The following is a 14,264-nucleotide window of genomic DNA, read 5'->3' on the forward strand; positions in this document are numbered from 1 at the left end:
CTGGGCTTGGAGCTGTGCTAAGCAGAGAGGGACCGGGCAGCTGTGAATGCCGCTAGAGGACGGGATTGAACCTGGGAAGCCCACCTTCATCACCACCCAAGGCACACGGCCCCGTGCCCTTGCGCTTGGTGGCAGCTAACAGAAAACGCACCTAATAGTTCAGTGCAAGTTTATTTGTCCCGAATAACCCAAAGCCCAGAGTTCGGGAGTTGCTGGGGTCCATTCCGTTGCCACCAGAGGCTGCCGTAGTCTGTCCTCGTGCGGCTGCCTCATGACCTCAAGGTGGCTGCTGCTGTCCCAGGTCATGGCTTCATGCTCCACTCAGATGAAAGAAGGGCAGGGGCACGTGGCCTGAAGCCAACAGCCCATCTCTCTGTCAGTGAAAGCTTTTCCGCAGACTGCACGGAGCAGACTCCCGCTTCGGTCCCCTGGACTAGCCCCGTGTTCCTCAGCCACCGCTTGCCAGAAGGGGCCGAGAAAACTGGGTGTGTATGAGAGACAGACGAGCCGGGTACCCTGCCTGAGTTGTCCCTGACATCTGCTGGTGGAATCTTCCAGAGTACGCTCTCTGCTACCCTTGCAGGTCAGGGGAGGCTGTGCCACCCCCGTCAGACCAGAGAGACCTGTGCTCCCGCTCGTTGCTCTGACCTTGGCCACGGCCCATGCTCTCCGGGGCTTAGTTTTAGGGCCTGTGCAGTGGGGGTTAGAAACCACCTCACAATGCTTCCCTGAGCTCGTGTCTGCAGCCCACCCAGCAGGGGAACAGCTGTCACTCGCAAGCTCCCTCTGTCCAGAACGCCTCCCTCAGCTCTTCCCCGGGGGGGGGGGGGGGCTCACTCATGTGTTTAAGACCCACCTCTCCTGGGGCCCCCGGGGGCTCAGTCAGTTGAGCATCCGACTTCGGTTCAGGTCACGATCTCACGGTTCATGGGTTCGAGCCCCGCGTCGGGCTCTGTACTGACAGCTCGGAGCCCGGAGCCCGCTTCCGATTCTGTGTCTCCCTCTTTCTCTCTGCCCCCCTCCCCTACTCGTTCTGTCTCTCACAAAAATAAAAACGTTAAAAATTAAAAACGAAACAAAACAAGACCCACCCCTCCTGAAGAGGGGCCGCCGACTATGAGCAGAGAACGAACGAGCTCTGTGACGCGGCTACCTTCTGAAAGCACTGGCTGGGGTACTGCACCAGTCCAGGCACAACGGATGGTCTGTTTTCCTAGCAGCTTGTGTCGTGACCAGCTAAGAGAGCATGGCAGGCGTGGGGGACGGTGCCCCGAAGACCCGGGGACCCACACATCTGGACATTGGAGGTAAAGCTCAACCTCGCAAAAGGGAATGTTGCAGTTTTCCATGGGAGTTAAGTCTGATGATGCAGGGACAGGGCACACGGGCCGCCCCTGAGCTCCGTCAGTGAAAGCAGATAGAAGCCGCTGGTTAGAAGCGGCCCTAATGGGACAGAGTCCGTGCAGGGGCCTCCCCGGGAGTCATCTGGGGGCTCGGCCCCGTCCAGCTTGGCCACCGTGCGCAGTAATCACACCCCGCTGCCCTCCCCGTCCCACTGCAGTGTCACCTGCGGCCCACCCCTCCTCCTCCGCATCTGCCGTCTGGCACCAGCACTCCTGGTCTACACGGCAGAGGGGCTCTCAGGCCCGCTGCCAGTGACAAAGCCCGACACCAGGGGCCAGAGCTGTGCTGTGCTGGGAGGTGTGGAGGACAGGCGCCCCCCTCAGAGGGTCGTGGCCTGCAGGATCCATTTGTGTCCCCGAGAGCAGCGCCCCGTGTTCTGGCTCTCCCCTTCGTGGGCAAGTCGTCTGTGTCGAAGCCAAGGTGTTGATGAACTAGTGCCGTATATGCAGGAGCATTCTCGGAACTTGACGTTGGGCAAACGAGGAAGAAAGCCGCTCTGCCCCAGAACTTCGCCATTTTCTGCCTCTCCTCGTGCCTCAGCAGCGCTCACGGACAGAATGCTGAGGGCTCTCCCTGCGGTCACAACTCTGTGTTCGGCTTAATGATACGGGGAACTGCAGATGAGGTGAGGATAACTTGAAAAGAAAAGGCATTATTGGTAAGTGCGCTGGAAGCCTTGCAAATTTGAGACGATAAATTGGAATTTTACAGGACTAATGAGTTTTTGAAAACCGTTAGCCGGCTTGTCCAAACAGTTCTCTCCCTATTTAAGATTTTCTAAATTAGAAACTCAGAGATTTCATAGGTGTTTTGGTCCTGGAAGGAACAAACAGCCAAAGTAGAAAGTGTGTTTCCATTTATTAAAGTTACATTGTATCTGCTTCCATCACGATCACAGTGTACTATTCTTACTGTAATTGATGGTCTGTCCAGAGCACTTGCTTTATTGAGCCAAATTCTAGATACTTTGTAACCATCACTGCACTCAGCTGTCAAAAATAAGTGACTTTAGGAGCGCCTGGGTGGCTCAGTCAGTTGAGCCTCTGACTTCGGCTCAGGTCACGATCTCACGGTTCGAGCCCCGCGTCGGACTCTGTGCTGATGGCTCAGAGCCTGGAGCCCCCTTGGGATTCTGTGTCTCCTCTCTCTGCCCCTCCCCCGCTCGTGCTCTCTTTCTCAAAAATAAATAAACAAACATTTTAAAAAATGACGAGTCCTGGAGAATTCGGGCCTGCTGCCACACAGCGGCCAGCGCCTGGAGCGGGACAGCAGCTGTCCTGTAGACAAGACACCGAGGACGTCGGGTTTCCGCCCGGCCGTCCGCACTGCGGCCCTGAGGCCCGATGTGCGCCGGTTTTCATCCTCATGCGGGACCGTTGCTTTCCCTTTACCAGCATCTGCATACCTGTACTTAGCGTGCACCTGCTCTGTGACATTTGGGCTTGCACCCCGGCTGCAGGCGACGGGCCAGTGTTCTCGGGGCGCAATCCCTCGGCCGCCTCACTCCTTGCTTCCTACGGCACAGCGAATTCTGCGGGAAAGCCTGCCACCGGCAGCTGTGACTCTGCGGGGGGGGGGGGGGGGGGCTGCCCGGGTCTCTGCCCCCTCCCACGTGCATCTCGCCCCTGTCTCTGGGCAGCAGCTCGGTTCAAACACAAATGCTCGCCTCACGCTCGTCCTCCCCCGTTCCGTTTTGTTGTTTCCTTTGCGCGCGCATTTTGTACTTGCCGACAGTGCAGGCAGGTGCCAAGCCGAGGCGGGGTTAGCAGAGTGGGCGCCGTGGCTCTCCCGGCCTGAGGGCTTCCTGGGAGCGGGAGCCGAGTAGTAAGCAGGCACCTGGCAACTTTGTGCCAACCAGCAGGGGCCCCAGGCTTCACGACTTGGAAACTGCAAAGGCGCCCATCGGTACAAACGGCTTGTCTGTCTGTGTCTCTCAAATAAACAGAGAAAAACACCGTCTTCCAACAGGAAGCCAGCCTGACCCCACAAAAACCTCCATCTTATGGAAAATGCGACCGTTTGGTAAAAATGGGTAATCAAACACTTCCTATGCTGTCGAGTAGTTTTTAATATCAACTGTGACTCTTAGGAGACAGAAAGGCACAGGGCCTGGCTCTTATCTGAAAATCTGAATAAATGTCCAGATTGAGGAGTCCTCTCCGCGGCATATAAGCCAAACGTGGTCTTGAGGCCCATTTTCTTCTGACTTCCTGTCGTGGAACAGCGTAGGAAGCAGGACAGAACAGAAGCCGGGCAGGCACCTGAAAACAGCGGCTGAAACTGTTGTGACGCCAGCGTTACACGTACGCCTCCCAATTGTCGCGCCTCACTCGGCTTCCCAGAATGACACCGATGGCAGGGTCCCTCCACATAGATGACTTTTTACGCTGAATCCATTCGGCCTGTAAGAAACAGAAACGAGATCCGACGGCTGCGTGAAGCCGGAAGCACTTTCGGCGGTGTCACCGTTTAGGACGTGCTGCTCCCTATGCTCGAGTTCCCATTACTGAGAAAAATTCCTGCCCAGAGAGGTGTTGTTTTGTGAGTTATGGTGACTGGATAAACCCGAAGAAAGAACAGCGTGACTCATCAGCCGCGTCCAAAACGCCCGCCCCCAGCAGAGGGCAGGTGCCCTGCCCTCGCTGTCCCTCCCGACACAAGTCTCCCTACCTGCCACCGATTTCGAGCTTCCTCCAGCCGGGGTGATTTCTGGGGGTGACCACCCACCTGGCCCAGGGCCCCTGGGGGCCCCACCAGCTTAAATAACGACGTGTCCAGTTAGCTGTCCGTTCTGAGAAACATGAGGTTCTCGGATGAAACACGCGTATTTATTTATTTATTTTATTGAAAACAATTGTTTAAAGTTTATTCATTTATTTTGAGAGAGAGAGACAGCCTGTGGGAGCAGGGGAAGGGGAGAGAGAGAGGGAGACAGAGAATCCCAAGGAGCCTCCTCACTGTCCATGTAGAGCCTGATGCGGGACTCGAACTCAAGAACCGTGAGACCATGACCTGAGTGGAAATCAAGAATCAGACGCTTAACTGACTGAGCCACCCAGGCGCCCCGAAACATGCATATTTAAGCCAGGCTCAGCGAGGCTCTCTGGACACCAGCATGCTGATTGCACCAGCAACCGTGGGCCGGCCAGTGCTCTCTGGGGTCTCCCCAACACCCAGTCACGCCGACGTCCTCCCGAGACATCAGCACAGAGGTCTGGCGCTCAGAGGCCCGTGCACGGTAGGATTTGAACTCGGGCCCGGAACCCAGACTTGCACACCATTCCTTTCTCATACAGGAACAGAGGAGGACTCTCCTTTATGAGGAAACTGAAATGGAAGAATTCTCTGAGCCAGCCACATAACAAGGCCGAGGCCGGGCGCTGCTGGGTTCCTGTGTGAGAAGGTACGAGGCACGCCTGTGACTGCATAAGCTGCCCATCTCTGGGGGATGGTCCTCTGAGTACAAGCAGCAAAGCCGTGTGAACCCCCGGCGTGCTCGTGCCGGCAGGATCGTGGTCTGGTCTGACTTGGCTAATCTCATGCACGTCACTGGATCCTTGTTTGAAAACATAGACGGGATCTTGAGCTGCTGGTACTCAGGCCCTGGGACGAAGGAAGGACACGACCTGCAGCCACCCGAGGACTAAGGTCTCACGGGTCCTGGGGCCGAACGAGAACAGCGGAGAAAACCAGGGGCCTGAGTAAAGTACGGGCCTTCGGGTGTCATGACGCATTGGCGGTCTCATTAATTGTAGCAAACGTACTACACCGACGTAAAACGTCACAGAAACTAGACGTAGGGCATATGGAGAATGGTCTGTACTATCTTCGCGGTTTTTCTATAAATCTGACTCCCTTTTAAAATAAACCTTTATTTAGAGTCAACTAAAAAGTGAACTGAGCCGAGTCATGTGCTCTGTCATGGGTGGTGAGGGAAGCTAGTGAATCTCTCCCAGAAATACAGAGACGATGCGCAGATAGAAGCATCTGGATACATCGCGGGGGTTGCCTGACCCCAGGTCACAAGCCGTCTCCCGCACGGACAGAAGAGAGGGGCACTGGATGGGCCCCCGGAAGCAGACGGCGAGGCAGAGACGGAGCGGGATGTGTTCTGCGATCTTTTCTGTGACCTGTTTGGTTGTCACAGATTCTGTCACCTCAGGCGGCACCCAGGCTGGACCCACACGGGTCCTGGGAGCCCGCGGTTCAGCGACCAACCCAGGTGGTTCCTCCAAGCCTCTGGCTAAAGCTCGCTGGCTGCCTCCACACCCCCTGCGAGTTAGCGTCTACGGCTGGTGTGCAGTTAGAGCAGGCCTCCAACCGACCTCCCTACCGGGTGACAGGTGTCTCAAAGTTCCAAAGTGACCTCAAATCGAGCCTCCTGGGAATGTTTCAGGGAATTCTGGTACCAACAGCACGCGATTTCTGCGTACTGCACATCATCCGCCCACCGTTTTCCATGGCGCCTTCGGTACCTGCGTGTGTCCCGAAAGTTTTCTTCACAGACCGAGCGATCCTCGTGTTCGGAAGACGCGGTCTTGCAACGTCCTGCCAGCGTCCCTAACACAGCCACGGCCTGAAATCGTGGCCGACGCCTGCCGTCACGTGACTGTGCGGGAACCGCTCCGGCCCGAGTGCCGCACGAGGTTTCCGGCGCGCGCCACTTCCCGGAAGCACGTGAGCGGAGAGGGTCTCGCGAAATCGTGCCCGCTTCCCGGCAGACAGCGCGCGGTGACGCGCCAAGCGAGCGCCGCGCAGAGACCTGCGCCCGGTGCCCACTGACGGCCGACACCCCCCCCCTTCCGCCACCTTCCCCCTCGCTGATCGTGGCCACCGCGCGGCAAAGACGTCGCCAGAGCAGCAAGTGCCGCCACCCGGCGACATTCACGTGCACGCTGACGATCAAAAGGAAAACCGCTGTCTGTCCGTGTCTCCGACGGAAAAGCGGCGGGTCGACGCGAGCGCTGCCATTTTGTTTTGCTCCGAGCGAAAGGGCTGCCGGGAGGCGTCAGCGGGCGACGGGAGCACGCCGGCGCCGCGCTCGCGTCAGCGTGGTGAAATTCGGTGACTCTCCGCCGAGCGAAACGCCGCCTTCTGCTACCGCCCGCTTGGAAGGGTGGAAGCCGAAACGGCCGTGACGGCATCGGATGGCCGTTTCCGCGTTTGCGTACAGACCCCGCAGCGAAGTAAGCTCTGTGTCAACTCGTGGGGGAAGTAACTTCAGAGCACGTGTCGGTGATGTTTGGGAACTTGTCAGCCCTGCGGTGTGTCCCCAGGGGGTTGTCAGTACACAGTCAGAGTCACCGAGTACACAATGGCTGGTCCCTGCACGCGCACAGATTCTATTGTCCACGCGACAGCTTGAGGCACACAGAGATGACAGCGTGTCATGTCCGTAGCTGTGGACACAGGCTCGGCCTGTCCTTCTCCACCTCCTGCCTGGGTGTCCCCCATGCAGCACAGGTGACAGCTGATTTCATATGCACCGGCCGCCGACAGCCCGGGGAAAAGGCCCTTAAGCCACAGCTCCGTCGAGACTTTCTCAGGTGGCTTGAGGGCTCCCTGGGTCAGCCCTTGAACCGGAGCTCAGAGTGGGAGCGGTGCCAAGGGCTGGGCCCCCCCCCCCCCCAGATCGACATATGACCCAACTGACAGTGCAGCGTTTGCTACACAGCAGCTTGACAAGGCCCCTCTGCCTTCCTTACCTGGCTACACGGCTTGAGTGCAGCCCTCCTACAAAGAAGTCCTCGAGCTGCCTTATTGACAGAACACTTAGTAAGAGTCGACCTCATCCCACAAAGACCCCAGGGTTAGCGCTGGGGCCCGTGTGCAGAGCTGCCATTGAAAAATGGTCCCAGGCAATTCTGAGGGAGGTGGACCATCTTTGAGGAGCAGTGACCGTGGGTGGCCCACTTCTCCGGAACCTGGGAGCCTGAACCACCTGAAGAGGATTCTGGAGATCGAGGGCACCGGGTCCAATTCACCAGATAAGGAAGCCCTTGGCCCAGGCTCTATGGAGACTTGAGGCCAAGACAGATGGTTAGGCCGGGAGCTAGAAACACTCGGAGGCTCTAGAAAAACCACCCGCCCTGATGTCTCCAAGGTGCATTGTGGGACGTGGTTGTGGAGTATGAACTTGGCTCCAATCTAGAATGGCCTAAATGGCATCTACCAGCTTACTAACAAGAAGCTTTATCAAGTTGAAAATGATAAAAGAGGGCCATTCGCTTGGAAACAGTCCCTGTATGACCAAAGACAAAGAAACCACATGTGATGTTAGGAGCCAGCTGGGGAAGCGCGTTGAGGACCTCCTTCCGTGTGGCTGCTGTCTCCGTGGGAGACTCCCATCCAGCAGGCCAGGGAGTCTACTGACTCCTCACCCAACAGCCGCTGGGGTTATTGATACGAATCAAATTGTGCAGCCCAGTTTGGGTACGGCCTCGGAAGAGCTCTGCTGTGAACCAGCTGCCTGTCCCTCCCCTGGTACTCGGCTGTGGGTGTCCAGAGTTGTCACAACGAAACATAGAATACTTAAGGCCTCAAGAGCTGCTTTTAATTAAATTGCCAAGTTTCCCATTGGGGTTATTTGCGAATTATGCTGCTTTCTTTTTTATGTGAAATGAGCATTGTCCCGTGGGAAACGCCGTGAAATCCAGTCCTCTGTAGGAGTTGGCCTGGAAGGGTGTGGACGTACGAGTCACTTTACTGTCCTGCTGCTGGGTTTCTGTGCCCCTGAGAGCACCAAGAGGCTGCCCGGCAAAGGGAGGGGGGTCTTTTGTCACTGGGGTGACTTTGCTTTGTAGAGGCTGTGACGCTGTTCCCAGAGACGAGACGGTGCAATCGACAGCCTGTCGTTGTCAAGAAATGTGAAGTGTTTTGGAAATCAGAAGTGGCCGTGCGATGTGTTTTCTGGTGCACCTGACCCGAACCAAAGTGCCTGCACGCGCGTGTGTGTGTGCACAGGCACCTGCGTGTTCTCCGGTTGTGAGTATTCATGCTTCACTGCACGAGTCTGAACCACTGCAGACGTGTGGCACCTGCTACGTGTACTGTGCTAATTTATACGCTCCAAAAACGCCTGGGTTTCGGAGTGAAAGGTCTCAGTACACGGAGGCGTGTTCCGTGTTTATGGATGTCCTGTGGATACCCAGATGACCGGGCATTATTTATTAAAAACAGCATCCTCCCCCCGTCGCTAGGCCCAGCTGCCTTTGTGCTAAGTCGAGCATCCGGGGAAAAAACTCGAAACCTGAGCTCTGCAGTGCCCCGTGTCGGAAAAACCCCCATCACTCTAGGCGAAGTGTAGACACAAGTGGAAACAGTTAACAATAAACCTGCCAGGAAATTCCATAGGACAAAATACCTTTATGGGTCAAAGCTGAACATAAAAATTACTAACTGAGGGGCTCCTGGGGGGCTCAGTCGGCTAAGCGGCCGGCTCTTGGTTTGACCTCAGGTCTTGGCCTTGCAGTTTCGTGAATTCAAGCCCCGCGTCGGGCTCTGCACGCTGACAGCACGGAGCCTGCTTGGGATTCTCTCTCTCCCTCTCTCTCTGCCCCTCCCTGGCTTGCTCTCTCTCTCTCTCAAAATAAATAAACTTAAAAAATTACTAACTGAAAAGGAAAATTGATCAAAATTAAGGACTTCTGCCAATTAGAAAGTGCAGGTGAGAGACAGGAACACACAGGGAGCGGGGCCTGTGTCTCTGGAGAGAGGAGCTGACATGCTCCTTCCTTTCCCATCTTGCCAAGAGTGACTAAACCCCGCCGGCCGTTACCCGCACAGCCCACACACAAGAGGACCCCGCGGCGGGAGGAGGCAGACTGGTGGGGCCCCTAGTGTGAGGACAACATGGCAGAGGCTCCCCGGGCTCCCTCGGACTCGGGGCTGAGGAGCCAGCAGCCCAGAAGGACCGGCGGGCAGAGGTGAAGACGTCCCAGAAGAGCTGCTCTCTCCAGCCCAGGGGCCAGGAAGGGGGCTGCCTGGCTGGACAGACAACTTTTAGACAATAACCACCCTGCTCGGTGGACACCCTCCCGCCTCGTGTCAGCGGTGACCCTGGGGGCAGCTGGTGACCCCTTGGCCCGGCAGCAACAAGGACCCCAGGCTCCCCACCAGGGACAGGTGCGTCCACCATGCTGCCAGAGCACAGCCAGGGGGAGACAGCCAAATGCGAAGTTTGAGTAAGGTCAAGGCTCTCATAACGTGCCGTGAAACCACCCAGGCTTCAGCTGAAAATCACTCGTGGGGCGCCCGGGTGGCTCAGTCGGTTAAGCATGACCCTCGGTTTCGGCTCAGGTCACGATCTCACAGTTCACAGGATCGTGCTCCTCGTCGGGCTCTGTCTGGGCTGATGGCCTGGAGCCTGCTTTGGACTCTCCCCCCCCCCCCCCACTCCCCTGCTCATGCACTCTCAAAATAAGTAAATAAATAAACTTAAAAAAAACGAAAGAAAGAAAACCCCTTGTCCTCCCAAGAACAGCAAGACCTCAAGCCGAAGGAGGAGGACAGCCGGGGAGGTGCACTCTGCGGGGGCAAAGGTCGGGGACTCTCGGGCACGTGGGACAGCATCGCAATGAAAAGGCTTCGACAGGCCGCCAAGCGCCGGTCACGCGGCTGCAGGAGAAGGCCTGGCACAGCCACCGCGGCCGGGGAAGCACCACGGGGCAGCGTCAGAATGAAAACACAACAACAAGCAGGGCAAGAGGGGCACGAGGGGTAAAACGCGCAGTCAGAGGCTCAGCGGCAGGAGGGCAGGGGAGGGACCCGGGAAGTGGACGCTGCACCAGGAGGGACCTGAACAGCAGGGGGAAATGGACGCGGGGACAGTGAGGCTCCCGCGGAATTGCCGACACTCGTGTCCAGAGCGCGCGGGAAGGGAGAGCGAGGGCAGGCTGAACACAGTGCTGCAAGACACAGTGGCTGAAAACGTCCCAAATCTGGAAGAGATACAGACCTACAAATGCAAGAAGCTGAGTGAACGAACGTCCAGCAGCGTGAGCCCAAGCCCACACCGGGACCCATCACAGGCTTGTGTGAACATTCAGGATCGGGGGGGGGGGGAAGACTTGAAGGCAGCTGGAGAAAAATGACACTTATCGAGAGGGGGAAAACAATTTGAACGACAGCGGATTTCTCATCAAGAACCAGAAGCCACCGGAGAGAGGAAGCTGCGGACACAGTTTCAGGTGCCGGGAGGAACCACCTGGCCGCGTCCACACCCAGCAAGACACAGAAAGGGGAGAGGACAAGCTGGAGAGCCGGGGACAGCAGTGGAGCTGTGACGCAGGCCTAGTCCGCCAGGGCACAGACACCACGTTCTAGGAGCACCAGGGAGATGATGAAGGAAGGCCACGCAAACAGGCCGCGTACACTGGATGGGCGTGCGTCCTCACCCTGCGTGTACTGAGTCCTGACAGCAGAGGTGAGATGCAAGCGTGGTCCGGGGGGACTGTAACGAGTCGAGAGGGGACATTGCAGACCACAGTAGGAGGCAGATGTTCCGGAAAGTCAGCTGACCTGGAAAGTGGACTGTGTGGGCGTCCCTGGGGATGTAACACCCAGAGTGGCCACGAGAAGGCTAGCCAAGGAGATGCTGTCAGATCACTTGCAGTCCTGGTGTCCGAGCCATCACAGGGCCCAGCAGGACCCGCGGCCGAGATCCCGGAGCCCGAAGACACGGGCAACGCCCGCACCGCGGACCCACCTTCCACTCCGCCTCCTCGGTCTGCCGCCCACGGTGTCCAGGAGCTTGAGTGTGGCTGGTCACCGGTGCCCTCCTTGCCACGGACACCTCTACAAACTTCTGAAGACCTGAGCGTCCTTACGTGACTCCAACACACGTCCCATGTGTGACTAGATGCCCAGATTGCCGGTCAGAGAAGGATGCACGCTCACACACGTGTGGATTTTATGTTTCTGAGCAGCTGTCTACCGACCTGATATCAGAGGGACAGCCCAGTCTTCTGTTTTCATCAAATCATCGTGATCCAGATTGCCGACCCCTGGTTTTGTTATTACTTGTTTAGTAATCTTTATATACTTAACTGTGTGCAGGTGACCAAGTAAGGACAGGATGAATGGACAGATGAGAAATCCAATTCTTCCCACACAGTCCAAAATTCCCAGCTTGGCCACAGGTTTGACACAGGTCAGCATTGCCGTCTCAGGTAACGGCAGTTTCCTCTGAACGTGCACCTGAGCTCTGGCCCTGGGCCAAAGGACATGGTGGTGACACGGTGGTGACAGCCTCTGCCCGTGTGCCCTCTTCTCTCGTGCCTCAGACAACGGGGGTCTTCACATTAAGTATGCTTCCTCACAAGGGCTTCTGCATCATATTTTTAATAGTTAAACTAAAAAAATTCCCGGGGCACCTGCTTGGCTCAGTCGGTTGGGTGTCCGACTCTTGATCTCAGCTCGGGTCATGATCTCATGACTCACGAGTTCGAGCCCTGAGTTGGGCTTGGTGATGACAAGCCTGGAGAGCCTGGAGCCTGCTTGGGATTCTCTCTCCCTCTCTCTCTGCCCCTCCCCTGCGCTCACATGCTCTCTCTTCCAAGATAAATAAATAAGCTTAAACATCGCCGCGTGAAATTCCATTTTAGATTTTCCTTCCAATTCCCTATGTACTTTATGTTCATTGTAGAAAATGTGGTAGATGTAAACAAAGAAGGGAACATCACCCCGAATCCCATGACTGTGTCTTTGATGTTGCCACTAACTTTCACGTGCGTCCTTGCTGTCTTTGTTGAATATGACAGCATACGCATACGAACAGACACGCATGAGAGAATTAGGACGGTGTCAAGCTGGACCCGTGGTCTTGTCTTGCTTTGTGACTCTCATGTTGAAAACATGGCGTTGCTGCCCGCCGTCTTGACCCTGTTTACGTGCGATCTTTTGTGACACAGGTGACCCCGTGATCGCTGGGACGGCCATTGCTCTCACTGAGTTCCACGGTGAGATGACTTAGCGTGTGTTGCGGTGCCTGGGGGGCTCAGTCGGTTAGGCGTCCGACTCTCGGTCACGGCTCAGGTCTTGATCTCAGGGTTGTGAGTTTGGACCCCGTGTTGGGCAACACGCTGGGCGTGGAACCTGCTTAAAAAATATGTGTGTGTGGCCCCCGCAGGGCAGGCCAGCAAGTAAGATAAAATCAGAGCGCCTCAGTGTGACAGGTGTCTTTGAATATCCTTGCGACGCCTCTACTTTTTGAAGACAAGATGCTGAAGGCGGATATTTTTAAGTTGATACAAGAAAACGGCATTTATGTCCTTGGGTGGTTTTCTTCAACTTCTTTAAATGTGTTTAATAATAGTTGTTTTGCACACAGTGTCTGTGCTCGTGCTCACAAACACGTCTCGCAGTGCACGCGTCTTGCACTTCAGTTCTATGGGAAATCACTGGAAACGGTGTGGCCCCTAGCAAAAAGCCGCTACTCCAACTGTAGCACCCTGTAGTTCCATTGTTTCTCTTGTTCTCTTCACACCATGTTTTCTTTGGGGGAAGGAAAGAGCTGTCAACACGTCATAATACGTTTGTGTGTCTCACTGAAAGATAATCTGGGTGCCGGTCCGTGTCCCACAATTATCCAGCTTTCGACAGAGAACAGGTGAGCGCCTGCTGAGGCCACCGGGGGCACAGCTCACCTGGACGGGGGCTCAGGGCTGCGGCTGCGGGCCCCAGCCTCCACCGCGTCCACGCGCCTCCGTCTAATGGAGCAGTCATTTACACGTTTCAGTGGACAGAATCAAAGGGTGATCTGAATTTCTTCCAGGCAATTTCTCCTTTTGTTTTCCTTAATTCATGAGTATTAATATTGTTTAATGAGGATTTTGTATTTTGAGGGTTTTTTTGCTTTGTTTTTGGAGGGGCTCTGCTTCCCTCCTTTCGGGAGCGCCAAACATCTGCAAACTCAAAGCAACGGAACACACACGACGAGGGACGAGGAGAGAAGGCTTGGCGTGCGCCCCGATGAGAGTGGATGTGGCTGCGGCTCCGAGGACCCCGGGTCGTCAACAGAGGCAGGCGGTGATAACGTCACTTCCGTGCCCTGTCTTGCAGGCTCTGTCTCGTGGAAGACAGAGCGGACGTGAGGCGTGGCGCTCAGCCGGCGGGTGTCTGGGCAGTGGCCTTGAGGAGGCGCCAGCGGCCAGGTGGAGCGGACACGGGCGCCACTGTCACTGCCGCGTGTTCACAGGTGTGTCCGCACCGCACTGGGGGCGTCCCATGCGTTCTCCCACTTAGGCCTCACGTGAAGCTTTCAAGCGAGTACTGTTTTCGTTCGCATTCTTGGATACGGAAACACACTCAGAGTTTAAAACGTGCTTGTGATCACAGGTCAGCGGGAGAGAAGAGGTCAAGACCCGGTGACGTGCTGCCTTAACTCCTAGACGCTGCACGCTATTCGCGCCTACATTTAACGAAGGCAGCGCCATGCCTTAAAATACATCTAAAAATAAATGTGTCCCACTCTCCGACGGGTGTGAAGTTTCTGCAGTTGAAAATTTTTGCCTCAAATTTTCAGGGGGCAGAGCCAGAGTTATCCTCGAAAAGTAACACGTGTGGGCCCATGGCAGGCTCGTCAGTAGACCGCGTGGCTCTTCATACCGGAGTCCAGAGTTCAAGCCTCGTGCTGGGTGTGGAGCCTACTCAATTAGAAACATAATAATAATTAATGAGTAAATAATAACAAATAACAAATGTGATGACGATAATAAGTTAACATCTGTAGAGTATGTTTTCACAAATCAAACTGGCAATTGTGCTAAAGGTTAACGTTCCTGGAGAGTCTCTCGGGGGAGGAGGGCACAGAGCGGAGGCGCAAGGGCCCTGTCGCCGGCACGGGCAGTGTGGGCTGCTCT

The 14,264-nt window shown here is 56.0% G+C and overlaps 1 long non-coding RNA gene across 1 annotated transcript; it reads right to left on the reverse strand.

The window, feature by feature from the left end:
- Positions 1 to 3,448: 3,448 nt before the first annotated feature.
- LOC123587912 lies at positions 3,449 to 5,846 on the reverse strand. The gene is made up of 2 exons (XR_006707603.1): positions 5,562 to 5,846; positions 3,449 to 3,806 (listed from the first exon to the last, which is right to left on the reverse strand). It is a non-coding gene; the product is annotated as an uncharacterized LOC123587912 (long non-coding RNA).
- Between the last annotated feature and the right edge of the window lie 8,418 nt (positions 5,847 to 14,264).

Source organism: Leopardus geoffroyi, chromosome D3 (genome assembly GCF_018350155.1).
Source record: "Leopardus geoffroyi isolate Oge1 chromosome D3, O.geoffroyi_Oge1_pat1.0, whole genome shotgun sequence".
NCBI classification, from domain to species: Eukaryota; Metazoa; Chordata; class Mammalia; order Carnivora; family Felidae; genus Leopardus; species Leopardus geoffroyi.